The following is a 27409-nucleotide window of genomic DNA, read 5'->3' as shown; positions in this document are numbered from 1 at the left end:
AATACAAATACACGAGTTTCCACAATAGAGCTTATCACCTGCAAATAAATTCTCATTGGGGTATCCTCTCTCTCTCTCTCTCTCTCTCTCTCTCTCTCTCTCTCTCTCTCTCTCTCTCTCTCTCTGTCACACACACATGTTCCGCAGAAAGTCCTAACCTTATGCAATAGTTTTTACAGGACTCCTGTATATTCATGTTTGGTTTGCTGTATTTAGATCAGTAAAGCTACATTTTTTAGTTTATTCATTTTATAGATGTATTATCTCAATTCATTGTTCATGACCAGCTAATTGTACAATTGAGATCTCCCTGCTTCTCTCTGAATGAAGTTTCTTACTCTAAAAACCTTCTATAGAATTTGGAATCGCAAATATGCAATCAGTTACATGACTCAGCTCTTGTGTAAGTCTGCGACTGGTATTCATCTAGGAATGAAGGTTCGGCTATGTTTAAGAAGCATTTAGTAAAATAAAAATAAAAAATAAATAAAATATTTGCTGAGGTGTGGAAATATCCCGTTCACAGTCTTATGCAGAACAAACATTAAATGTGTAACCTAACGTTGATCTTTGTTGTTTCTATAGAGCCTAGTATTCATCGAAAAATGGAGTAACATATTAAGCTTCCTTAATCATGGCTATTTGATTGCCATTAGCATCTGGATGAGCCTAAAGGCTCGCCAGAGTAGAAGATTAAAAGGGCTTCCATTGAAGACAGATTTTCATACAGATGTCCACAGTTTCCCTTATGCCGAGGTTCTTGCTGTTGTCGTTTAGCGTTTCAATAATGAGTTATGAGTCATGAGTTTACGGTGGTTTTACAGAAAGAAGTCACCGAATAGACTTGATGCAGTTTCAGCATGAAAGACTAACACTCTCTCAGAAATAAAGGAATTATTCAAAAGAGAAAATCCCCCTGAAAGGAAGGCTTCGATGATGTCAGTATAACGAGGCCCACGCAATTTCATAACAATGTCCTATGATGTTTGGTAAGATGATTTTCAGATTACTTAAGACATTCGTAGGCGTTAGTTGTAGCAAGGGTCTTGATGACCATCCTAGTTTGGAATGACAGGTTGTCAATGGCTTCCAAAAAGATGCCAAAGTAACTGGCAAATACTCAAAGTGGTGATACAACAGACTCTCTAGAGTTCTGCGTCGGAAGTTTTATATGACAAAAGGCATCCTCTATATAAGAAATCCCAGTTATTTACATTCATTGTGATATCCGTTATTGTTCTAATTAAACGATGACTGGTTAAAAAAATTCACGAATGACCCTCAGCTGGTAGAAAGATGGCTCCAATCGAAGTCAAGTAATTGGCTTCAGATCACTCAAAGTTCTTTGTTTGCCTCAAGGATTTTCTGCATTGCCCCGAGGAAGGTAATTTAATATGACCAAATTATGGGCTTTTTCGGAAGATTTCCTAGATTCTACTACTTATAGCTCAGTAGAGATGCAGTGCACTATCTACCAGGTAGGCAAACCCTTTAAACGAAATCCATACTCCCAGTGGCAAATCTCAGACGAGTGACTTCTCGGATATAGGAAGTATAACTTTCCGTAGTCCTAATGACAACACCTCTTGGTCTCAGAAGAGGACAAATTTAGCCCACCGGTGGATTGTCGAGTTTTCTAGAAACACCGAGTTCTGCAGAGGAGTCCATTGATACCTGAAGCGTTAGGAGTATGTAAGAAATTCCAAAGACTAATGATTAAACATGAACATATTCGAGCTGTTAGCGACAGCAAAATGTTTATCATCTTGTCTGACGTTTTCTTTTCTATACTGTATACTATAATTTTTTCTCTTCACGGTTTTTGAGCATGCAAAATGAAAGTCATCCAAGTAGGAATCCTTCTCTCATCCATCTGTCTATCCGTGTGTGTGCGTGTGTATATGTGTGTGTGCGCAGTACCAATATAAACGAAGTAGTCTCTAGCGGACTGAAAGCAAATGTTTTCATTTGACTGAGGGTTGCCTTTTCATGTATTTTACGAGGCTCTTTTTAAAGAACCTCGAACATTATTGAAAACTCCTGGTGGAACAAACTTGTCTGAGGCTCTTGCAGTGTCCCGAGAGTGGGTGGCGGATGCTGGCGAATATTGTATTGGAAGATGGCTGGCGAAAATTGTTTCAAGTTGTTGCTTGATCTATTCGTGGAAAATATGTTGCTGGCTGGTGTAGTATTTCTTGCGCCCACCCACCCCTCCCCACCCCCAAGCATTTTGCTTGGGGGAACGATCATTCTGACAATAGTCTAAAGACTAGATAGCTCTCTCTCTCTCTCTCTCTCTCTCTCTCTCTCTCTCTCTCTCTCTCTCTCTCTCATTCGAAAGAAATGAAGCTGGATATGTCCATATTAAACTTTTCATTGTCGATGAGGAACTGCTTTTTATAAACATTTTCAGTTTTAAATCTTTTTGGACGCTTGTCTAGTTGAGAGGAGGCCGCCCCTGCCTTTGTTTCCCATTTATGGCTTCAACAATATGTAACTTTCTCTCTCTCTCTCTCTCTCTCTCTCTCTCTCTCTCTCTCTCTCTCTCTCTCTCTCTCTCTCTCTCTCTCTCTCTTCGTCCTTCCGTAGGACATCAGGAACCCAATCTTTTCATTTGCATCGTCGAGCATCTTCAACATCGTATTTTTGAGTCCCCGGAATGTTATGAGATATTTGGGCGAGGGGGTGGGTAGTTGATCTCCCGGGGGTCGATGGGGTGCTGGCGCAGGGAGCGTGCAGAGGGAAAAGGGTTTTTGGCACTCCGATGAGGGCCAGGAGAAAGAAGAACCTACCGGGTTTGGTAAAAGGATTTGACGGGCCTCAAAGGTGGCTGGGTGGTGGAGGAACAAGAGGCTGGGTGTTATACCTCCCTTAGGTGAGTGTTTGCCAGGAAAAGAGGGGGATGGGGGTGTTGAGGGCCGGGAAATGTAGGAGAGGGGTAGGGGTTGCTCAAAAACGCTTTCGGCTCCTCTGCCGGAGAACAAACATTGTTTTCCTCGTGAGATGCGCGACGTCGTGGAGAAGAGGGTCCTCTGCAAGGGGATGATTTCATAAGCACCGCCACAGAAAAGAGAATCGGGGTTCTTCGGCACATTCTCCAGAGGAAGATTTGTATCCATGGAAGGTGCCGCTTCCTGCAACCCCCCACCCCCAGCCCCATCATACTCGTTACCTCTCTGTTCCATAAAGTTATGGTATTGGTTCCAAAATATTCCTGCTCCCTCTCCCCTCTAAAGTTATGGATTACTTTTTTTAATTCCAAAATCTCCCTCTCCTCCTCCTCCTCCTCCTCCTGATCTTTTCCCCTATCTTTTTCTGATAATTATTATTTTGTGATCACTCTTTCTCCTTTTTCCCGGGTCTAAAGTTGGGGATTATAGTTTTTTGGAGACTCCTTTTATTCTCGTTGTCCATATGTTATGCCTCTGCCATGGGGAATTTGTTCCCTTGTTCGGCATGGGCCATGCTCACTACAAGTCCAACTCCTATAGCTTTGTCTTGCTGTTAGTCTAGAATGTAAGATTGGGTCGAGACGGCAAGTCCTGACCAAGGGACGTTACTTGCCATCCCGAAACAATGACGAATGGATTTTAATTCTGGTGAGAGAGGCTGGCCCCGGGCTGGACGACGGAAAATCTAAACGAGGAGTTCATTACTTATGGAATATAGCAATTACATATAGGAGAGAAAAATACTGATACACATTGCGATTTGTAAGGTAGGACGATTCTCTTCTTTTTGCTTTGCGTCTGCCCACTGTTCCTGAATCACTCTTCTTGTTACCACTTTCCCCGGAGGTCGTCCTGTTACTTCAAACACTACTCTTGCGTCCTTCGTCATGTACACAATTTTGCATTTCTAAAGCTTTGATTTGAGAAGACTTTTGGGATAGCCTTCAGCAGAGTACTGAGTAGATTTTGTTTCGTGGTTCAAGAATTCTAGGATATTCTATTACAAGTTGGTAACTCATTTCTTACGAAGGAGGTTAAGTCAAGTTGGTCGTTGGTTTACACTGAGCAGACCTTGTGTCTACATGAGCCATTGTCTAAAGGTGGCTCCCTGTGTCGTAAGATTTGGAAAGAGAGCAAGAGGCCTGGAGTGTACCTCTGGACCCTGTGCAATCCACAGAGACCCATGTCAGGTTAAGGCTTTTATTTTTCTAGATTGAAAACGATGTCTTACTAATATTCCCCTTTCTTACATGAATATTTTTCTTCTTTTCTTATTTTTCCTGCAAGATGCTTCCCCATTTTTTATAAAGAAATTGAGATATTTTCAAGAAAAACAAATGTCATGCGATTTAGAGTAATGAAAGGAAATCAAAGTCTACTACTACAACTATTATTATTATTATTATTATTATTATTATTATTATTATTATTATTATTATTATTATTATTATTATTATTATTATTCCTCATATATGCGAAGCAAACCAGAAAGTTCATTTGCTTTATATACAATTTACTTTGAAAACAGGTTTCTGAGACTGAAAGATTATATATATTTACACACACACACACACACACATATATATATATATATATATATATATAGTGTGTGTGTGTGTATGTATGTATGTATATATATATATATATATATATATATATATATATATATATATATATATATATATAATATATAAAGGCAAATGCCATGGAACAACAGAGTGGTTGCTAGGCCTTTCGACATTAGGTCCTTTACTAGCGGACTGATGCGAAATATAAAAGTAAGTTTACAAGGAAACTCATACAGTTGACAGGTGACGTACAAATGTCCCTGAGGATGTGGATTATAAAGGAACAGATGCACCTAGAATCCAACACAGCTGAAGAATTAGTGGACCTACCTATGAATATGTAAGTTTAATAGTTTTTTGAAAATGTTAATTTTGCAAGAATTGTTATTGTTTACTAAAAGGAGAATGTATTAAGTGTTGTACTTTTATAAATATGTAATCAGCTTATTCATTCCAAGGTCATAATCTTTTAATTGACTCCTCCATGCTTTTGAGCCAGTTAGGCCTAATCTTTTGTAAAAACCCATCAAAGATTTACCTTTGTTTTGGTAGGTCCACTGATTCTTCAGCTGTGTTGGATTCTAGGTGCATCTGTTCCTTTATAATCCACATCCTCAGGGATATTTGTACGTCATCTGTCAGTTGTACGAGCTTCCTTGTAAACTTACTTTTATATTTCTCTTCAGTCTGCTGGTAAAGGACCTAATGTTGAAAGACCTAGCAACCACTCTGTTGTTTCACTCTCCTTCGTGGCATTTTCCTGTATTTATACATTCATCACGTTCCATATCTTCGTGATTCAGTTATACATACACTATATATATATATATATATATATATATATATATATATATATATAAATATATATATATATATATATATATAAATATATAAATATATATTATATATATAATATATATAAATATATATATATATATATATATATATATATATATATATATGTGTGTGTGTGTGTGTGTCCTAGAATTCCTGAACCATGAAATAAAATTTATTGAATATTCTGCTCATGGGCTATCACAAAAGTCTTATAAAATCAGTTGATATAGAAATGCCAAACTGTGTACATGACGGATCTGCACACAGACATACACATATGTATGTATATATATATATATATATATATATATATATATATATATATATATATATATATATATATATATATACATACATATATATACATACATATACAGTATATATATATGCGCGTGTGCTCGTATGGATCATTGTTAGTCTCACTCCCCTTTGAGAATGAGTTGAACAGGCTGTCAGTCCGCCTCTCGCTTGCTTGGCAATAAAAGTCGATTCAGAGTCTCCATTGACAATTTTGTGTGTGAATCCTCCGCCCAGTCGGTCCTTGTGAGGGCGAGAGACAGAGAAGACATAAACGTTCATCAGCGGATGATGGAAGGCCATTTAATATTACATGAATAAATTCTAAGCCGGCACCTCTGAAAGTCGTAAACTTGTGGCCACATCAATTTCGGCGCGAAAATCCATTTTGGCGGCAATGCAGTGATCCGTTGGAAGGCGCTCGCTCGCGCGCGCAGAAGGAACTTGAAGCACCTGAGCTTCCAAGTTTCTCCTAAATCGTTGATGCCTGATGTCTGCCCCCGATCATTTTCGCAGGTGCCACTTTGGATCTCCCTCTCTGCCATTGCTAAATTGGCACTGTTAGTTACTGAAGAGAAGAGAGAGAGAAAGAGAGAGAAAATGAAAAACGAAGATAAAATTATTTAATCTTTGAATGACCTTCATCAATAAAAGCCTGTGCTTATTTTCTAGGTAATTTACCGAGACCAAAATGTGAGGGCTCAATTTTGAAATCTGCCTGAATGTATTCGTAAATAAAAGTGTTTTTATTTTCTGGTTTAATGGCTGGTGTCAATAAGTTTGATCATAATTTTTCGACGCAGTGACTATTATTTCAAAAAGTATTTTATGGTTTTCGGGACCATTGAATATTTCGGAAGTACAAACATGTTTTTCTGAAATTACTAGATAATTTAGAAAACGGTCCCGAGCCAGCGATTTCTTTTTTCGCTGATAAATCCAGGTTGGCTACATTCATCTCCAAAGTTTGTTGTTCAGAGCTGAATACTACGCTAACTTACAGTGTGGCGTTACTGCCAGTACACCGTGTGGAGGGTAGTATTTCGTTTCTTATGTGTGCGCGTAGGATTTTGCGTTATTTATTTAGCTTGATGGAAAAGCGAAAGTTACAAACGCTTCTGGAGGGCAGAAAGGGATTCCATATTTATTCCACCAAAAGCTACGGTGCCCAGCATTCTTGGGTGTCCTTGGTTGTCTTACCGTAGAAGGAGGTGGTTCCACTCAAAGGGGGAACGGGTAGCCCATGGCAACGATCAGGCTCCATGTGTGCGTGCCATAGGCCCAGATTGGTGGTTCTGAGTTTGAAAGAAGGAAAATAGCAATCATTTGATGCATGTGCTGAAGCTAGTTGGAGATTCTATAAAATATAAATTGCTTCGTGGTCCCAAGCAGTTTTCCGTTGCTAGACAAACATTGATCTTTATCAAGAGCTTGCACTGCAGACATAATTAGTGACAACATTTTAAGCGACTGCCAACAATGCTGCACAGAAATAAGATTTAAGTTTTGTTTTTAAATAAGTGCACAAACCTAGAAAGTTTTGACTTTTGTGAACTTTCTCAAAAAACCTTGAAAGTTCCGACTTTTTCAATCTTATCTGGAAACCTTAAAAGTTCAAGATCATGTACATACTTAATCCAGTACCCTGAAATTTCAAACGTTTCAAACTTTCTTCAAAGCTGTAAAAGTCCTAACTTCACAAACTTACTCCAAAACCAGGAACCTTCAGACTTTTTCAGAATAAATTCACAACCCTCAAAGTTCAAACTCGTGTTTGCTTTTACCCCAAGAAACTTGAAATTCCAACCTAGCATTCAAACTCAAAAATGAAGTGATTGTTATCTCAGCTTTGCCTGATAACTCTGAAAAAAACAACAACAAATGTTAACCGTTACATACAGCTGTCTCAGGCAACCTAGAAACGACAGTTGCAGGATAAGCAAATCTTCGGGAGAAATGTTTGTTGAAAGCACCAGAGGTTAATAGGCGGCCGTAAAATGATGAAATGGTATATTTAGAGGGCGGGGGGAAAGGAGAAAACTTAGATTCATTCCTTTATAAAGTCTCTACTTTGTAAAACACAAAGTCACTGATACTTGCAACAAACCTTAGTTTTCTAATGTAGGAGGCAGCGGGTTTTAATGGGCCACGAATGCCAAAATGTTAGTAATGCTATTTTAGACAAAGGACAAGACTCCCGTTGAAGATATTTTTTTTATTGTAGCAACGGGTATGGTCGAGGGTAGGGCGTGTATATATAACAACCTGCATCTATTTATATATATATATATATATATATATATATATATATATATATATATATATATATATATATATATATATATATATATATATATATATGTGTGTGTGTGTGTGTGTGTGTGTGTGTATGTGCGTGTGTGTAAGTATATAAAATGACAGCGTGTATATTACCAAAACAAAATTTGCTTAATTTTTCTACATTACCTATAAATGCATGATTTCCTAACTGTATACAGAGTAAAATGCGCGCCCATATACACGCATATGTTATTTGTTATGACAGCAGTAAAAAAAAAAAGGTCCTATGGCCTGACTGGCCAATTTCCATAAGGGAAAAACGAATCAGACAAAAGCGAAATTTGAAAGGAAAGAGCGCGGCTCGTTTGCAAGCGAACGACTATGACAAATGGCCCGGCTTACGCGACGATTTTAAGAGTTGATCCTGCTAAAGAGAAAAATGTAAAAATTCAAAAAGACAATCAAGGAATACGGCTGAGAGAGAGAGAGAGAGAGAGAGAGAGAGAGAGAGAGAGAGAGAGAGAGAGAGAGAGAGAGAGAGAGAGACGACAAAACATTGAAAAGGCACAGAAGAACGTCAAGCACACCCATTTTTAATGAACAGTTTCTAGTCTTAATCGACATTTAAGCAACAAAATCAGTCTTTTCTCTTTCAACACCTAGAGAGAGAGAGAGAGAGAGAGAGAGAGAGAGAGAGAGAGAGAGAGAGAGAGAGAGACCAGGGGAGGGGGATATAAATAAAAGCACAACTACTATTTATGGTGTTTTGAGGCGCCCCCTGGGATCCAAGCGATACGTATATATATAATGTATTACAGGTGTGAGAATATGTTACGTCGTTTTCTTCCACGAGCCTTTTACGGAGAAACAATATTTGTTTTAGGAGAATTATGTTTTAATATATCGCTGTTCAACAGGGAGATGCATTTCCGTAATGTACAGGGTCTCTCTCTCTCTCTCTCTCTCTCTCTCTCTCTCTCTCTCTCTCTGTTTGACATTGACGTGGCCATGAGCAATAGTTGATTATGACATTGACGTGGCCATGAGCAATAGTTGATTATCTTAGGCACACACTTTTCTATATATATATATATATATATATATATATATATATATATATATATATATATATATATATATATAAACGTTGAAACCATATATTTATATATATATATTATAGGTGGAAAATATATATATATATTATATATAAGAAGATATATATATATTTATATTATAGTTGGTTTTCATATGCTGGAATCTGCTATATATATTGATAATACCCCTTTGAAGAAGATGACCCAAGAAACGCGACCGCCAGATATCGCCAAACGGGAGCTATAAAACCACTAGGAATTTGGTCAATAAGAAACGCCACCTAACATCGGATATATATATATATACCATTGTAACTATGTCCATGTATGAACAGGGGCACAGAAACAAGTGCCCGAAATATATGGTTTCAACGTTTAAATGTGTTTTATGGGCCTTCTTATGTATGTATGTGTGTATGTAAAATCGTTTGATACCGAATTCACTAAACCTGGGGAATACTTACACCCAAAAGTGCTTTTGTTTTGACCATGGTTCGAATATAGGCCTTTGGTTTAGAAACAGTGATAAACAGCGACTTTGAATATTCTGGTTAAATATACTGTAAGTTCTCGGTTGATAATTCAGTGAAACTGTGAGGACTAAAACTCAGTATATAAATTTTGCCAATGTTTTAGTCTGAAGAAGCTCGTCAGTAGCAAGCGAATTGTCGATCGAACGCTCACAGTATAGTGGATTTATCGTTTCTACTTTTGTATTTTTGATAGGAAAATAAAATATATATATATATATATATATATATATATATATATATATATATATATATATATATATATATATATATATATATATATATATATATATATATATATATATATATGTGCATGTGTATACATAATGTATATTATATATACACATGCATGTACACCTTTTCCATCTAACAGGGTTGGCTTCAAAATATGTGCATATATACGTATATGTAGACGTGTGTGTCTTTGCGGGTGTATCATCTTCATCAGTTCTGCTTTTACTCGGTTATGACTGTCGAAGTTTTCCTGGTACTACGTATATGATTCCCTCTTTTAGGACAACAAAGGCAGTGTGGGTTATTACAATGGATCCTGAAATCCGGCAGTTGCCGCTCTTGATTCGAACCTGAGTCCTCTGGTTTGGTAGGCAAGAACTCAGCCATCAAACCCCCAGCGTTTCCCCTACCCCTCCTGACTCTCAGTGTATTATATATATAGTGTACATATATATATATATATATATATATATATATATATATATATATATATATATATATATATATATATATATATATATATATATATATATATATATATATATATATATATGTATGTATTATTTATTTATATACCTTTATATATTCTTATAGTGTGAGTGCGTAGACAACATATATTTATGTATGAGCGAGTACGAGTATATGACGGAAGCGAAGTGGCAATTAGCCGCCATTAATCTTTTCCGTTCCGGAGCGATTCACAGTGGGCGAAACGGCCCTTCTGCCTCGCTTGTTAAGGTGTTGTGGAAAGCAAACACATCTAATTTAATTGTCGCTGGCAAGGGGAGGTGGGGAGTAAGCGACAAACGCGCGCGCACGCACACATACACACATGTGCTCCGGTAATGCATATATACACTCGCTCGAATACATCACTCTCCGTAAGAGGAAAAGGGATTATGAGCCTTATAAATTAAAAGGTGCGATTCAATTATGCTGCTATATTTGGGAGGAGCTGTCGTCAGCATGTGTCTGTTGCTTGTTTCTTTTGTTTGCCTGGAGGAGAGACACACACACATACACACAGACAGACAGAGAGATGGGTCGTTATGAGAATAAAACTAGGTGTTATCGAATGATGTATACATACATTATTTATATATATATATATATATATATATATATATATATATATATATATATACATTGTATATATACATATGTAGTGTGTGTATATATATACTGTATATATATATATATATATATATATATATATATATATATATATATATATATATGTGTGTGTGTGTGTGTGTCTAGTGTGTCTGTGTGTGTATACAGGAAGAGAGCTGACGCTTGCACAAGAAGTCAAAATGTAAGTGATAAGAGAGAGAGAGAGAGAGAGAGAGAGAGAGAGAGAGAGAGAGAGAGAGAGAGAGGGGGGTTGGGTGTGGTGGTGGAAACGCATTTACACAAGGAAATAATTAATGGTATGTTTACTTTGCCATCTCCTTGTTTTGTGTATCTTGAAGCTTTTAAAGTTTAATCTTTTGGACAAAGATCTCTTTGAGAAATGCTAACAACTTTTGCTCTTAAAATTTCAATATTTATGAGGCTAACACGCACAGAATAGGCCTCTGGGCCTACAGATAGATAAATTCATCGTTACTTGCAGTTGGTTTTTCACTCGTTAGGCCATACAGGAAATCCCAAAAATGAAATAAGGGTTTTCGAAGTGTTTATCGTAATGTGTTTAGGTTTATCATAATGTACATGGAATTGCATGCTTGTACATTCAGATTTTTTCTTCGATAATATTAGAAAGATTATGTGGGAATGTATAAGACGCATATTTTTTTACATGAACCTTTTGCCCTTAGAGGATTGGTTTCATGAAGATGGGTAGTCTTCCGGTCCTCAGTAAGCGGCGAGATGAGGTAACTATCTGACACGTTTCTATGACTGCCAGTTTACGCTGGTGTCAACTGGTAGGGTGATCCAAGATTGAACTGACTGCGAATCCGAGTCTGGTACGACACACACACACACACGCCGAGGCCTATTCTGTGCGTGTGAGCCCCATATAAGTTAAGTATACCTTAGTTTTACCAGACCACTGAGCTGATTAACAGCTCTCCTAGGGCTGGCCCGAAGGATTAGACTTATTTTTACGTGGCTAAGAACCAATTGGTTACTTAGCAACGGGACCTACAGCTTATTGTGGAATCCGAACCACATTATAGTGAGAAATGAATTTCTATCACCAGAAATAAATTCCTCTAACTCTTCATCAGCCGGCCGCGGAATTGAACTCTGGCCCATCGAGTGACAGTCTGAAGCTCAACCGAGTCGGCCAACAAAGGGCTTGAGCCCCATATATATATATATATATATATATATATATATATATATATATATATATATATATATATATATATATATATATATATATATATTATATATATATATATATATATATATATATGTGTGTGTGTGTGTGTGTATACATTTTCGCTTAACACTTGCAGTTGCATGCTTCAATTTGTTTCCATCAAGTGACAAATTTATGTATGTGCTAATGAAAAGACTTCTTTTGTTGGCTGTGGGCCCTGGAAGTTGTTGTCGTCGTCCAGGAGGGAGATGGTCATTCTAGCTTTGGAAATAACGAGTTCTCCTCCTAAGTGTGTCCTCTTTTTCTGATATTTGCATTCCTCCAGCTCGTTCTCCTTTCGTTTCTTGCCAAGTAAGGCAGAATGCTTCCATTTCCCACTTCTGGACGATAGTCAGTGCATTTGGCCCAGTTTTGTGCCTCGCGATCCATTGCCCCTAGCACCAGTCCCGTGAGGTTTGCTGAAATTTTTCGGTGCCGTCTGGATTTTTGCATTTTTTTTAAGGCTTACTCTCACAGGATTTTGAAAACCCAGCCAGTATAGTGGAAGATGCCTCCAGCCATCTGAGTATTTCCAGATTCGGTCAATAGATTAAAAGTAGTCCCATTGTTACCTAGTCTAACTGCTTGCCGATTTGCACAGCAAAGCTTAATAGCGACTGTACTCTAGTTCATGACAGGAACTTCCCCATTCTCCGTTGAGTCCGGTTCATATCTGGTTTCTTCAGTGTGTCAGGTTTTTTGCCACTAACGAGAATGGTGCCTTTGGCTTTCTGTACTTCCGTCACCTCGAAAAATCTCAAGAGTGAATGTAAACTAAGCTGAATTCACTCGGGTATTTTCCAGCCTTTGTTGTAAAAGTCAAAAAAGTGTTTCAATTGTATTTTGTCGAAAGTTGCACTTGGACTTACTGGTAAGCGTAAGAAGTTCCAGCTAGTTAACTTCATTATACTTTGCGGTTTCATGCGTACGGAGTGCTTAACGTTCCTGTCTGCGTTCGTAGAAAACAACCGTTTCGGTCTAAGAAATCCCTTTATTTCTCCTTTCATATTTACAAATTAGTTTTAGCAAGTTTTCAGTTTTATCATGCACCCATCATTATTCATTTTTTTTCATATTTAATACCATGTTAAGAGATATTGTATTATTATCATGTACCCATCTTATAGGGACAGTTAGTTTTATTTCTTCCCATCCCATCGTAATGACTCCTGTTGCATTCCTTTTCAGTAGATTTTTTTCTGTCATGCTTGTGTTAGCCAGGTGGGAGAACATTTTGGAACGGTTAATGTAGCAGTGTAGCAGAATTGCTGGAACTTCTGAAGTTCAGACAAGGTGTCAAATGCTCATAGTTGAGCAGGCTTACGTGAGAATCATTTCTTTGTTTATATATTTGATTTTATTTGTTGTTCCTTGTTATGTCTTACAAAGGGTTTGTTCTTACTTGCACAGTTTATTCTTTATTGGGCAGCTTTCCTTACTGAGGCCCTGGCTTTATTGTATTCCAGGTATTTTGTAGTTATTGTGAACACATAGCTTACCATGAATTGACTGGTGTATGTGATTTTTGTATGCATACATGCGGGCATGGAGTGTTAGTGTTTATATATATATATATATAATATATATATACATGTATATATGTTAGTGTTTATATATATATATATATATATATATATATATATATATATATTATATTGTTTTTCGATTCAGTATATCTGCTTGCGTACATTGATACTATGTTGAAGGTTGCATCATTTTTTAGTTCATATTGTCCCTTTAGAATACAAAACTTTGTGTTATCAGTCAAGGCGCCGTTCTTAAAGGCAAGCCAATAAGCTTTATCAGTCTCGATTCATATACACTATCAGGCTGTTACTGTTTAAAAGCAAAAATCTATTCTTGTAGATATCCAGCTGAAAACCCTTACGTAGAGTCAGCTGACTATAAACCCTAGAGTTCGTATTCAGGCTAGATCTCGAGACTGTTTGCCAGGCTCTTTTGCCAGGGACGGTTAGTCAGGTGGAGCATATAATCTGTTAGACTTCAGCCATTGAAATTAATTAAAATAAGCAGGATTAAGTCACTGATTATGAAGAAGCGATGCTACTCAACCATACTTTCCGTTACGGGTTCTGAAGGCACCCTAAACTTAAGCTCTCTCTCTCTCTCTCTCTCTCTCTCTCTCTCTCTCTCTCTCTCTCTCTCTCTCTCTCTCTCTCTCTCTCTCTCTCTACAGTGATGATCATTGAGAATCCAGTGATCCGTGAATCCTTTTAAAAGCCGTTGGTAGACGTTTATTTAACGGAATTTAAACCTTTGAGGGTTTTAATTTATGGGTTTCGGGATTAAACCCAGAAGAAACCAGGTAGCAGCTTTTGTTCTGGTGTCATGAACACAAAGAAATAATAATAATAATAATATTAATAATAATAATAATAATAATGATAATGATAATACCGTGAACACTGCTATGAAGTATCACACCTGCAAAACACGGACATATATAATTTTGGTTTTCTCATTAATTTCTGAAACCATCACCGTTTCTCTCTCTCTCTTTCTATCTTATTTTTTCTTGCATTCTTCCCCCTCCCTCTTCCTCCTCCTCCCCCTCGCCCTCCCCTCCTCCTCTTGTGCATCAAGTGCCTCCAATCCCTCCGTCTCTCTGAGGGGGCGTAAAGAGGAGAGGGCTGGTTTTTCCTTCTTTCATAGACTGTCGTTGTATACGTCGTTAACATTCACACCAGCGAGGCCCTTGAGTCGGGGCACTCCAGCAGGAAGCCTTTGAGACCCGGGACGGAGGTCGAGTAATCAAGTCCTCCTCGAAAAACGCCCGGCTATACACCGAGAGTCGGGAGAATAAAAATAAAGAAAACGTGAAAATATAATTGCATCCCGACTTCTTTTGGGATGAAAGAGGGTCTCCGGTAGATCGGGTGATCTCAAGTGCTTGCGTGTTTGTGCCTCTTGACTCTCGCTTACCGCTGTCTTGCCCGGGCCGGAGGATCGGAAAAGGGTGCTGAAGGTGCGTGCGGGCGGGCGCTTCTTAATTGGATTCGTGGCCTCATTTGCGTCTGGCTTGTGTGTCGCTGAGGTCAGTTTGCTTGTTTGTTTCAATTGGTTGCATGCTGTGGATCATACTGTAGCTAACCCACTATGTATCATGACCTGTCTTATTGGCTATGCTTCGTAATGAATTCATTCGTTGGGGTCAGTTTTATTGGTTTGAGGGCATAAAACTTCGGGTTATTTTTAAAATATCTAGTACTTATCCATAATGGAATAACTAGACTCCTTTTAGTTGCTACATGAATTTCACAGATGATTTATGCATAAACTTACCCGTGAGAGTGTCCTTGTCTATGTGGACAAACTTCTGTTTTTCATGTTAATGGATTATTTTTCAAAATAGGTCACTATCTGGTAGCCTGCATATATTTCATCGCACATCAGGTTCAAATGTAGATTCTGGAGCACAAGACGAGAGTTGTTCTTTGCAAGGACAAAAACCTCGTGCTTGCAGTTTCACAACTTTTACTAGTGAAAGGTAGCCATCATGTAGAACTGCATCTGCTGAAGAGAATTTGAGAATAGTCGGGTTCGATTCCCGACCAGGGGAACAGACAGGATGGGTTTCATAAAAAAATCACTCTTTTAGCTGGCTGTTGTGGTGTCACAAGGAGAATAGATAATGGTACATACTAGGCTTCCAACCTTGCCCCAAAAGATTTTCATTAGAACTTGAAGTCAAACGTCTTCTGGAGCCAGGTGTGCGTATGCATGAAGTTTATAGTGCTGAATAAAGTCATTATCGTACTTTCTACAGAGGCAGTTTTATAATAATATCAAAAATATACCCATAGGATACGAATGTCCCGCCGCTGATTAAGGCAATGTCAAGAAATGCGGGGTTGTTCTCAGTTTGACGAAACATTGAGCAAGTCTGTGCTCTCTCTCTCTCTCTCTCTCTCTCTCTCTCTCTCTCTCTCTCTCTCTCTCTCTCTCTCTCTCTACCAACCTCAGCTGCGACTGTCAACTATCTACTAAAAATTAAATACTTAATTCATTGTTTAGGTTAATTCAACAAAGGCATAATGCATATTAAGGAACACGTCTAATCTTCCTCCCCCCTTGTCCTGTTAGAGAGAGAGAGAGAGAGAGAGAGAGAGAGAGAGAGAGAGAGAGAGAGAGAGAGGAATTACATACATAAGCTGTTTCTGAAAACTTATGTACCTGTTTGTGAAATATTGTATAATGTAGAGTTTGCAGGAGGAGTAAATCCGCAGATAACTGAAAAAAAAAGTCGGGTAACAAAAATGTTTCCTTTTGGTTTAAAAAAAATTGTCTTGCTGCACACCTGCCGGGAAACTACAAGCGATAGCAAGTGAAGAAAGCTCTCTTTGCTGCATGTACATGTGGATGATGCACATGTCCTATTGAAATTTCATGGCTACAGCTGGAGCCTAAGACGTGATTCGTCCGACCGCAGTGAAATGGGAAGCTAAGATTTGATGGTTCAGGAGTTATTTTGTTTTATATCTGACTCTTTTAGTGTCCTGTTGTAGGCAAGAACAATGTAATGTTGTAAAATGACTGAATTAATGGTTCCTGAGTATTACTGTTCTTGATATGAGTACAATTCGGTCGCCATAGCAGGATTGAAGGGTTGTCATCGTCCGTCTTCCAAACCAACGGCCGTTACTAAATATGCGAGAGTATCAAATAATCTTACTGTTCCCTGTGTGCCTGTCAGCATGTGAATAACCACACGGTGAAATGATTACATATTTTGTTTTAAACGAAGATATGTAAATTCTCCAAAGAGATCTTTAATATTAGTCCGTTTTGTTGCCGCCCAAAGGGGTTGTTCTGGGTTGGGGTGCTGTTGGCCTTAGTGAGGTTGGAAATACTACAAATATTTTCGAACATTGTTTGAGATTTTTTAAACCGCGAGGAAGTGTCGGTGTTCAATCAAAATTTCACGACTGCACTTTTGGACGTCAGAGAGTTTTACGTTCCATATGACAGTGTGGAAAAAGATCAATAATAATAATAATAATAATAATAATAATAATAATAATAATAATAATAATAATAATAATATTTACGGCAATGTAAGAAAACCCATATGAGCGTGGTTATTGTCATTATTATGTAGTTAGCACGTTCTTATTTAATTTATGTTTATCTTTTTAATTTCATAATGATAATGACAGTATTAATAATTTAATAAGGATCAAATTTTTTTGCAGGAGAGCAGGAATCACCGTATGAATCCTATTATTATTATTATTATTATTATTATTATTATTATTATTATTATTATTATTATTATTATTATTATTATTATTATTATTATTATAGGTTTCTTTATTGCATAATAAAGACCGTTCATTTGTTCATTTACGATTTTGCATATGCTATGAAAATTAAAATTATACTTTATCCTTGAAAATTCGTACCAGAGTAGTAACTAACCCATTATTATTATTATTATTATTATTATTATTATTATTATTATTATTATTATTATTATTATTATTATTATTATCGAGAATTAAAAAGCCACAGCAGCGCTAAAAATATTTATGCACAGAGTTAAAAAACTCTGTGCATAAATCTTTTTAACGCCACTGTGGCTTTTTAATTCTCTATGTTGTAGCCTCGTTGGAAGGGTTCCTTGGTTCATTATTATTATTATTATTATTATTATTATTATTATTATTATTATTATTATTATTATTATTATTATTATTACTGGAGGGATGCGAATGTTTAGCAAACTTGTAACAATCATTTATCCATTGACGCCTTTCTTTGCCTTTTGAAAGCATGCGAATTTCGTGGTGGGGCGAGTATTTGTTTTATGGCCGGAGAACGAGGACGAGGCGCCGAGAAAAAAAAATGTTTTTTGGGAAAAAATACGTTAGATAATTTTTTTCTAATCCCGAACATTTTCGGTGTCTTTCTCTCACGCGGTTTTTTCATCTTTTTTTTTTATGTGTGAGGTCGGAGCTGGCATTCCGATTGAATTTTTATACAGCGTAGTTATCACAAATTCAGTTTTAAAAAGTGTATTTTTCATCCGCCGCTTTCAAAAAGTAGAAGTGAAAAATGAAAAACTTGGAAAAAAGAATCTTATCTTTTTTGGGGCTGAGGCTATGGGTGGGGAGGGGGACTGGAGGCGGGGAGGGGGAGGATATCAGCGGGACGGGAAACAGAAGAGGAGACAGCGGTCAGAGTTTCTTTTTATTTATTTATTTATTTATTTAGTTTTTGGAATGGGCATTCTACAATAGAGAATAATCATCGGGTGCCCTCATGACAAGGGCGGAAATGTACAGTAGTATCCATTAGCTCTGCATATCTAGGGATGCAAACATCACATCTGTTGTGCCATCACAAAAAAGGCGTCGGTTCGATTCCTGGTCAAGGAAGATATATATAGTTATCACATTACACCTTTCGGTGTAAGTTATTCCTTAGGTATATCGAAGTCAGTACTAACGGGTAATTTTTTTTTCTTGATATTTGACTACAGTATATATTTGTATTTATATATTACATACAGCACACACACACACATATATGAGATATGAGATATAAGTAAGTGTATAAGGTATAATTAATTTACAGAAGCACTGCACAACGGGAATAGTAAGAATTTGGGGTAAACATTATTATTATTATTATTATTATTATTATTATTATTATTATTATTATTGAGTCCAGAATTGTGTCCTACTATTATTATTATTATTATTATTATTGAGTCCAGAATTGTGTCCTACAGTAAGTGCATCGAAACATGAGAAACAGTAGCAGTTGAATTGAATTTAATTGAATATAGAATTTAGGCCAAAGGCCAAGCACTGGGACCTATGAGATCATTCAGAGCTGAAAGGAAATTGACAGTAACAGGTTACAAAGGTATAACGGGAGGAAAACCTCGCAGTTGCACTATGAATCAATTGTTAGGAAAGGGTGGAAAGCAAGATGGAAGAAAGACAATAGGAAAGGAGGTACAGTAAGAGGAATGAAAGGGGTTGCAGCTAGGGGCCGAAGGGACGCTGTAAAGAACCTTAAGTAGTGCCTACAGTGCACCGCATGAAGACAGGTGCTTAACCGCCGAGCATTTCACTGGTCGGCGGTTCAAGCCCCTAAGGAAGGGATTATCCTTAACAACCACTGTAGTTTCAGACGAAATAGCCTGCAAGATGAAGTTTTCATAAGACCACATGCTTCCAAAAGCTTGCTTCCAAGCTTGTACTGAATGGAAGGCCCCTGATGCGAAAGCGTTGATGGATCGACTTGGGATCTGAGAGTACAGTGGAGTGGACAGAATTAGATTTGCAGTCAGTGCAAGATGTAATTGGTTCTTATATAAGAAATTATCATTATCTTACAAAAATTGAACATTTTCAAGTGTACGCGTCTGTTCACATATGCCTGCAAAAAAATTGACGTGTAATCTGTTAGCCATATCTGTTTCTATCTCTCTTTGGAGTACATAGTAAAACTAGCTGAAAAAACCGTTAAATTCAGTAACTGTCAGTGTACTTTCACCAGATGTCTCCTTTTTACCTTTATATTTTTTTCAAATATTTTATAGTGTGAACATTTCTTATTCTCCTTTCCTTCTCTTGAACTAAAAGCATTAGTGTGATGAGCGTTGGCGGAATAATAAGAAGAAAAAAGGAAATTGTACGACGAGGAAAAAAACGAGAGTACGATAATTTGATTGCATATGCACGATGTCTCTTCGGTCTTTCGCGCCAAGAGACACTTCAGCCAGACCTCTAATCGCCTTTTGATTGGTGGAATTCGTCCCCAGGGAAAACGCGTACACGACGCCAAAACCATAAAACAAGTTCTTTTCTTGTTTTTGTGCTGCGTTTGAGCTTGTTTCCTTACTTTCCCGCCGGAGTATTTGGCCTCGCCGTGATGTCGACAGTCTCCTCTAAAGTCGACAACGTTCGAGGTTTTTCTTTTTGCCTTCAAGATCCGTTCGTTGTTTCAGTTGATTGTTTTTCCTAACCGTCGAGTTTTTTTGTGTGTATTATTTGGTCATTTGTTCTTCTTGTTTGTAGGTTTTCCCCTTCATGTCTGTCTCTGACGTTCAAAGGCCAAAAATGAGTCGGCTAATCAGGAACCATTTCCATATGAGTAGTCTCTTCCTAAGCAAGCCAGCGAAAACACGTTACAAATCCCGGATGTCTGAAGAGGCCTTTCGCCCTCTGCAAGATTTTCTTTCCGTCTTTTTGATTATTGGTTCGTTAATTTGATTCCCAGATTGGACTGTTATATAAAAAAAAATGTTAGATTGGCATAGGATATGTCAAATGATAATAGAGAATGAACTGGGTTGACTGTAGCTTATACCAGTCGACAGCGATGATATCCACATTACTTGTAATTTCGTCAGATGATGATTACTTAATGAAGACGAAATGCGTCTGGACACGCCCTCCCCTTCTTCTCCACCAATCAGAATCCAGATCTTAATCTATTTCGCCGATGATTAGTCGATGAAGACAGAAAACCACCAATAAGTATTAACCGTTGAACCAAGAGCGCCAATCAGAAGCGAGATCGTCTTGTTTTCAACCTTTAATCACCTAGATGATTAATACTGACAAGGAATCTTCATGTTTTGATTGGCTAATGACTGTAATGACCGCGACGAACCCCCAATTACAGACGAAGATCCAATCGGGAACTTACAATTGAAATACCTGGCGGTTTCTGATGACATCGCCCTTCTACCTGGTCATGGTTGAAGAAATTCTCTCTCTCTCTCTCTCTCTCTCTCTCTCTCTCTCTCTCTCTCTCTCTCTCTCTCTCTCTCTCTCGTGCAGTAATTTGCGGCCAGAATAAGAGAGTGCATTTTGTTTCATGTTCAGAGTGTATATTTTTTTAACAGTATTTTGCTAAATTTCTCTTCGGACTCTTTTCTCTGTTGCCACCACATGTTTGTCATTTCTGTCTGTGGAAGCTTGCTCAGTTAGACCCGAACGTTTTTGCTACTTGAACATGAATAGCTATATCCAATAATAATAATAATAAGGCTCATTGGTAGAGCGTGGAGATGTCATTTGTGAGGTCTGAGGTGCGACTCTTGTTAGCTGCTCATCCAGTCGACCCAGCTATGAGTGGTTACGGTACTCAGTTAGAAATCAAAAAGTGAAATGAAAAGACCCAGTATGACACGTCTCTCTAGAGGACACACCCTTACCCAGTCGACCCAGCTATTATTGGGTAAAAAGGACTGAACTACCCTGCTCTCCACTAGTCATGCCCCCACACCATCGATGATGGGGGACTGAGTTTGCATTTGAATGCTGATAAGGGGATTTGCGGAGGAGATTCTGCGCATGCTCTTGGAACTTCAGGAAGGATTGTATCGTGGGTTCCAGTTCTTGAAATTTTTGAAGATCTCACAGAACCTGACTCTGATTAAGGTGTAGAGGAAGTTCTCAACATTTTTGTATTTGTATCCGTGACCAGATGCTTTCTTTTTTCTCTCGCTTTATATTACAATAGTCCTTTCATTATACTCTTCACATTATTTCCATATGAAATGAGTAAATGAGTAAAATTCATCTGAGTATCGATGACAATATTCTCGAATGCTAACAGTGTAGTAGAGCTGATTGACTTGAATCAGTCAGCTTTACATTGAAGTTCTTTACATATATTTGTGTGTGAAAACTTATAAAAAGATAATATAAAATAATTCCTTTAATATATCAAAATCCAGTCGTATAAATCTCATGCCACCCACGGTAATGTTGCATGTGCAATAGCAGTCATGACGTGTTTCTAAATTCATTGAAGAAGAAAGATAAGGGTTCCTAATAAGTGTCCTAATGGAGTTAACGCACTCGAACGAACACAAATCTCGTCCTTTCGTTTTTTATATAAACAAATCAAGACAATGACGTCATAGACATATTTATGACGTAAACACATCAGTATGATGACATCATAAGGTCTCAGCTGGATGAGTGTCGCGCCAAGGATTTCCATACGAATTGGCAATCTATCCCATTTTTACCGCGCCCGTACGCTCAATAAAGTCATCGATAAGAGAATTTCCGTCGTCGAAGCAAGTATCACAGATATGGGAAGGGATCAAGTTAAAAGGAATTTACCGATATGTGATACGATTAGCAACTTGGTGTTCACCGCACAAGTCGTCTGTGGTTCAGATGGTTCCATTTTATCGTTATTCTAAGGTCAATTCTTCTCGAGTGTTTGCGGGAGCTCTCCTGATTCTCAGAAACAGATCTGTCTTCAGAGTTGTGGCAACTTTGTAAGATTTTATTCAGAGATATAAATTGCCATATATATGTTTTTTTCTATTTCAGCAATACTCGTATATTGATAAGCCATATAACTGAGCTTGGGAGATAAGATTTCCTCCAAATGAAGCTTCACAGAGCAAATTGTGCCATCACATTTCCCGAATCGTAAAACATCGGTGTCTTTCAGGTAGGTCTTGGTTGGTTGTCGAATCCAAAGTTCCACACCAGGCTCCTAATTCCTTTAAAATAGCACATTGCCACACTTATGTGGTGTCTTGTGGCAGTGACCTCTGCCGACAGAAGGTCTGCGCAATCTAAACCAACCAGCCTCTTTTTACTGACGTTGTGGAAATATAGGCTGACGTTGCAGCAGTCTTCATTGATACCGAGTTTGCTTAGAGACCAGCAGTTTTAAGATATTTTACCTGACTCTCTTCTGTTCCACCTTTGGAAGTGGATGTTTATTTCTTTGTCAAACAGGACAAGAATCGTGATCTTGCTTTGACATATCCTTCAAGCAGTGATGTCTCTGAAATATTGAGGTATGGTTAGGCCTTTGATCATCAGTATAAATGATGAATAAGATCAGAATACTTTTCGACAGAGGGTTGAACTTAAATAGTTGATGGGCAAGAACTACCAGCCAAATCAAACGAGGCTCAGATAGCGTAGGCTTCGCTGCTAACGAGAAGAATTCTTGCTATTGGCAACATATACTTCTGGAATATCCAGTATTTCGTACTCGCTAGAATGAAATAGTTAGTCGACTGTGGTGGGTGGAAACCAGCCGGGGAAAATAAGGCTTACTGAAAGCCTTCAAGGCTGCCTTTCTTTCCTGGCAGTGCTGAGGCTTAGGAGTCCCCTGTCTGCTTCTGTTTTCTCTCTTGCATCTTCCCCTCGGGTCTTCGACAGACTGATGGGCCATTCATGTTCAGTGCTCCCGCTGCGTGATGAACCTGCCCCCCCCCCCCCCAGATAGGCTACCAGTTTTCTGGGTGAGCATTTCTGATTTAGCTGTACAGTAGAGGTTGATGCCTTCACCCACACAGAATTATGTACGGGCTTGTGACCACGTAAGAACCTGGTTTCCATGGATACTCTCCATTCAGGGTTTTAATGTCGTTTTCTGGTGGGGTGGAGACATTCTGGATATTAAGAAGAGAAAGGAAAGAGAAAGTAAAAATTACTGAGGAAAGAAGGAACACCTCTCTCTCGCTCTCTCCCTCCGAAAAGAACTTTCTCCATATCATGTTTTTAAATGGGTATTTCAGCGAGCAAGCATGTATATGGTCAAACTACTTTCAGTCGAGTTCAAGTGCATTATTGAACGGCGTTTGTCAGAAAACTGTTTTCTGCTGGTCGTGACTCCAGTCGAACGCCGCGCCACTGCACTGGTATATTAAGATTTGGGTGCAAAAATGGCACACACAGAACTGTAATAATATTCCTTCCCAACGCGATATTGCACAGTAATGTCCCAAATTCTAAGTGTTATTCCCTATTGGAGGGAAAACACGCATAAATCACCCTTAAGTACAGGTGGCATACGACATAAAATCACCTTAAAATGCAGGGGACAGAGGGTCCAAATTCACCCTTTCACTACGAGGGAAAGGCGAATCCGTTATTACGAGCGTACGAACGAACAAGCTTTTCCTTTTTTTCTTTTTCGGCAGTGGAGGAAAAAAATCGACCCAAAGCAGAAGGGACGTAAGGAATATATTTGCTTTTATTGCATGAGGGGAATGAATCTAAGCAGGGGTTGTAAGGGAAAGTCTGCTCTAATTACACGTGCCATAAGGTCTGCCTTTTTTTATTTGAATTTTCACCTTAAGTGAGAAAAGGATGACCGAGAAGGGGAAATTATCCTTTAGGAATAGAAGTCATACTGCTACGTCACCAGAGGGGAAGCTCGCCTTTACGCAGGGGGAACCTGAGGGTCATTTTACCCTAAAGTTACCGTTTCCAAAGTATTTTTCTAGTCGCGGTGAAAACACACTAAGATATAGACACTGTCTGTTTGTTTTTCCAAAATCTTATTTTTCCATTGCCGTCGAGTTTCATATGCTGCCTTCAAGGGATTTTGGCCCTTGTGATGGAAGTCGTTAACGGCTCTTTTCTAATAAGTATCAGTAATGTAATTGGGGAAAATCAACCTGTACCACTTATACTCTAAGGGAGTCTTTGTTTGCAAATAATTGTCAGAGGGTTGTTTTAGCTCCCCCACACCCCCCCTCCCCCCATCCCCCTCTCCCCGTGGAACCACCCGCAGATAATTTATTGAAATTATTGGGAGGATTTTAGTCGTCAGAATTTTAAAGAAAAAAGTCGCTCTCAATGAGTAAGGACCTATAAGTAGGGAGGGGGTCTCCCTCTGTCCTTTTAACCCTTCACCAAGTAGGGGAGGGATTAGAAACACTCCTGTTAAAATGGAGAGAGAGAGAGAGAGAGAGAGAGAGAGAGAGAGAGAGAGAGACGCTGAACAACATGCGAGTCTTATTTTTTGGGTTCTGAATACCACTTCGTTAGGTGGTTTACCTGCAGTAGATTTATTATTACTGTTTAACGATGCGATACATTACGCAAAAATAGACCATGTATACAGTATATATATATAGATAGATATATATAAATATATATATATATATATATATATATATATATATATATATATATGTATGTATATATATATACTGTATATATAAAGCACAGGTCTCTTGGTTGAAGCAGTAGCATTCTCGCCTTGCAAGCGATAGATAGATACCAGGTGTCGACTGCATAGGAGGGATGATTTTATTTTGCATGAGGAGAAAGTTGAGCGAAATTGTAGGAGTAAGGTTGTGAGGCGATATGGAGTGTAGGAAGATGGAGCAATCAGTGTTTGTATGGGTGGGAGAAGAATGGTATCGGTTACTATTTAGGATGGTGGTAGGACAAGAGGAAAGTTGATCAGCAAACAGGTAGGAGAAGGGAGGTAGTAGGTTGTCTGCAGGAGGAGATTTGAAATGTCTTGTCGAGATGGAAGCTACTGAGATGAACTGTTTCCTTGCAGTGTGGCGTAAAAGCTGATAGAATATTGTGAAAACTGCGGATATATAGAAGTGTAGAAGAAAGAATGGTTAAGAATCTATTGAGATAGGTCGGTCACATGGGATGAACGGCAAAAGGTAAATTGGTGGAAAAGAGTAAGCGTATGATTCAGAGACGGTAGAATTGAGTGGGAAGGTAGACCAAGAATCTACTTGCTACACTCTGTGGAAGAGGCACTGGACTGAAGGGCCTTGATGTTCAGTAAGCGCAGAGGTGCGTGTGAAAGAAGTAAAAGGTGTAGCGTGTGTGTGTTGGGGGTTTGGCGTGCTGCTGATGAGCTTCTGTGTAGGTGAATAAGTGGCGAATGGTGTGAAGGTTCTTTTCACACGGGGTTCATCCACGATTCTAAAGGTGAAGTATGAATGTGGCAACTTTGTACACTTACAAATAAAGCTCATAAGCAGTGTACCAAAACCCCTGCACATACTGCACCAGTCACATCATGAATTACGAATGTAGCAGTAACCGATAGGTGGTTCTTTTTGTGGGACCGCCACCTGGTAAGGAAACGGCTTAACATTGATTATATATATATATATATATATATATATATATATATATATATATATATATATATATATATATATAATGTGTGTGTGTATAGTTTCTAATATCCAGCCATGACGATCTCGAGAGAGGGCTGTAAAGGCTCCGGAAAGGTGGAGAGAGAGAGAGAGAGAGAGAGAGAGAGAGAGAGAGAGAGAGAGAGAGAGAGAGAGACTATTTCACGTGGGTTTCATATCGTTTTATTTGGTATGATATCTGCTCCCTCGTTCCATAATGATGAAGCCACAAGGTTTCTGTGTGTGTGTGTGTGTGTAATGTTCTCTGTCAATTATGACCTTCCAGAGGTCTTCGCTCGTTTCTCACAAATCCTCGTCGCTTCAACTGGTTGTGCGTCGAAGGAAACCCGAAGTGGAGGAGTTAATTGGTTGATAAACTCGTAGGGCGAAAGCGAGAGGGAAAAAGGAAGAACGCCCTGCCGGTACCGCCGCTGCAGCGAAGTCTTGACCGAGCGGAGACAGACGGACAGACAGACAATTGGTTTACCTTCTGGTGGCCAACGTTTGGCGTGCGAGCGAGCGAGCGAGCGAGAGCGAGCGAAAGCGAGTGAGAGGGAGCGAGCGAGCGATCGCTCGGGGTCGGGACAGAGACGATAAATTAAGAAACGCCGTGGAAGCGAGGCAGTGATCTCTTATCACGGGGCTCTAATGAAACGGGCGAGGCAGAGGGAACATTGTCATTAGATTAAGTAAATGAGTGGTACAGCCTGGCCAAACCTAGACCTAAGTATAAGGTAAACAGTAATGAAAGGCAATAAAAGATAATAAATGATAATAATGAACCCCCGTCTCCCCCTTCTCTTTCCTTCCCTGTCCCCCACCCTTCTCAATCCACCCCGCGCACGATTTCGCTACATGATTTATCGAAATGGCGAGGAAACAATCATTAAAATTACAGCTCCCACCTCCCCTCCCCTCCCCGCACATCATCACCACCACCCATGACAATCATTACTTCAGACTCTATAACCCCCTTCCTCCTTGAATTAATCCTACTACCCCTTAACTCCACTGACCCTTTACTTCTCTTCCCACCCCCTTTTCTTCTTACCCCTCCCTCCTTTCGTAGTCCAAACAAACAGACGAACTGACAGGGCACACACAAGCTTTTTAAGACAACATGCCCTAAGAGTACTTTGGTTTCAGGTAAAAAATTACTGCATTTTCATTTCTCTACAGCATCTGCATTACCCGCTTGCTTACTCTCTCTCTCTCTCTCTCTCTCTCTCTCTCTCTCTCTCTCTCTCTCTCTCTCTCTCTCTATCTCTATATATATATATATATATATATATATATATATATATATATATATATATATATATATAT

At 38.6% G+C, this 27409-nt stretch overlaps 1 protein-coding gene across 3 annotated transcripts in view; it reads left to right on the top strand.

Annotated features, from left to right (window-relative positions):
• The window catches only part of LOC136853115 (homeobox protein PKNOX2-like), a 638842-nt gene that overhangs the window by 470577 nt on the left and 140856 nt on the right, over positions 1–27409 (top strand). The gene's annotated exons all lie outside the window — the stretch shown is intronic.

This window comes from Macrobrachium rosenbergii, chromosome 26, assembly GCF_040412425.1.
Source record: "Macrobrachium rosenbergii isolate ZJJX-2024 chromosome 26, ASM4041242v1, whole genome shotgun sequence".
Taxonomy (NCBI): Eukaryota; Metazoa; Arthropoda; class Malacostraca; order Decapoda; family Palaemonidae; genus Macrobrachium; species Macrobrachium rosenbergii.
The sequence above is the reverse complement of the archived record's forward strand: the minus strand, read 5'-3'. Positions and strand labels throughout refer to the sequence as shown.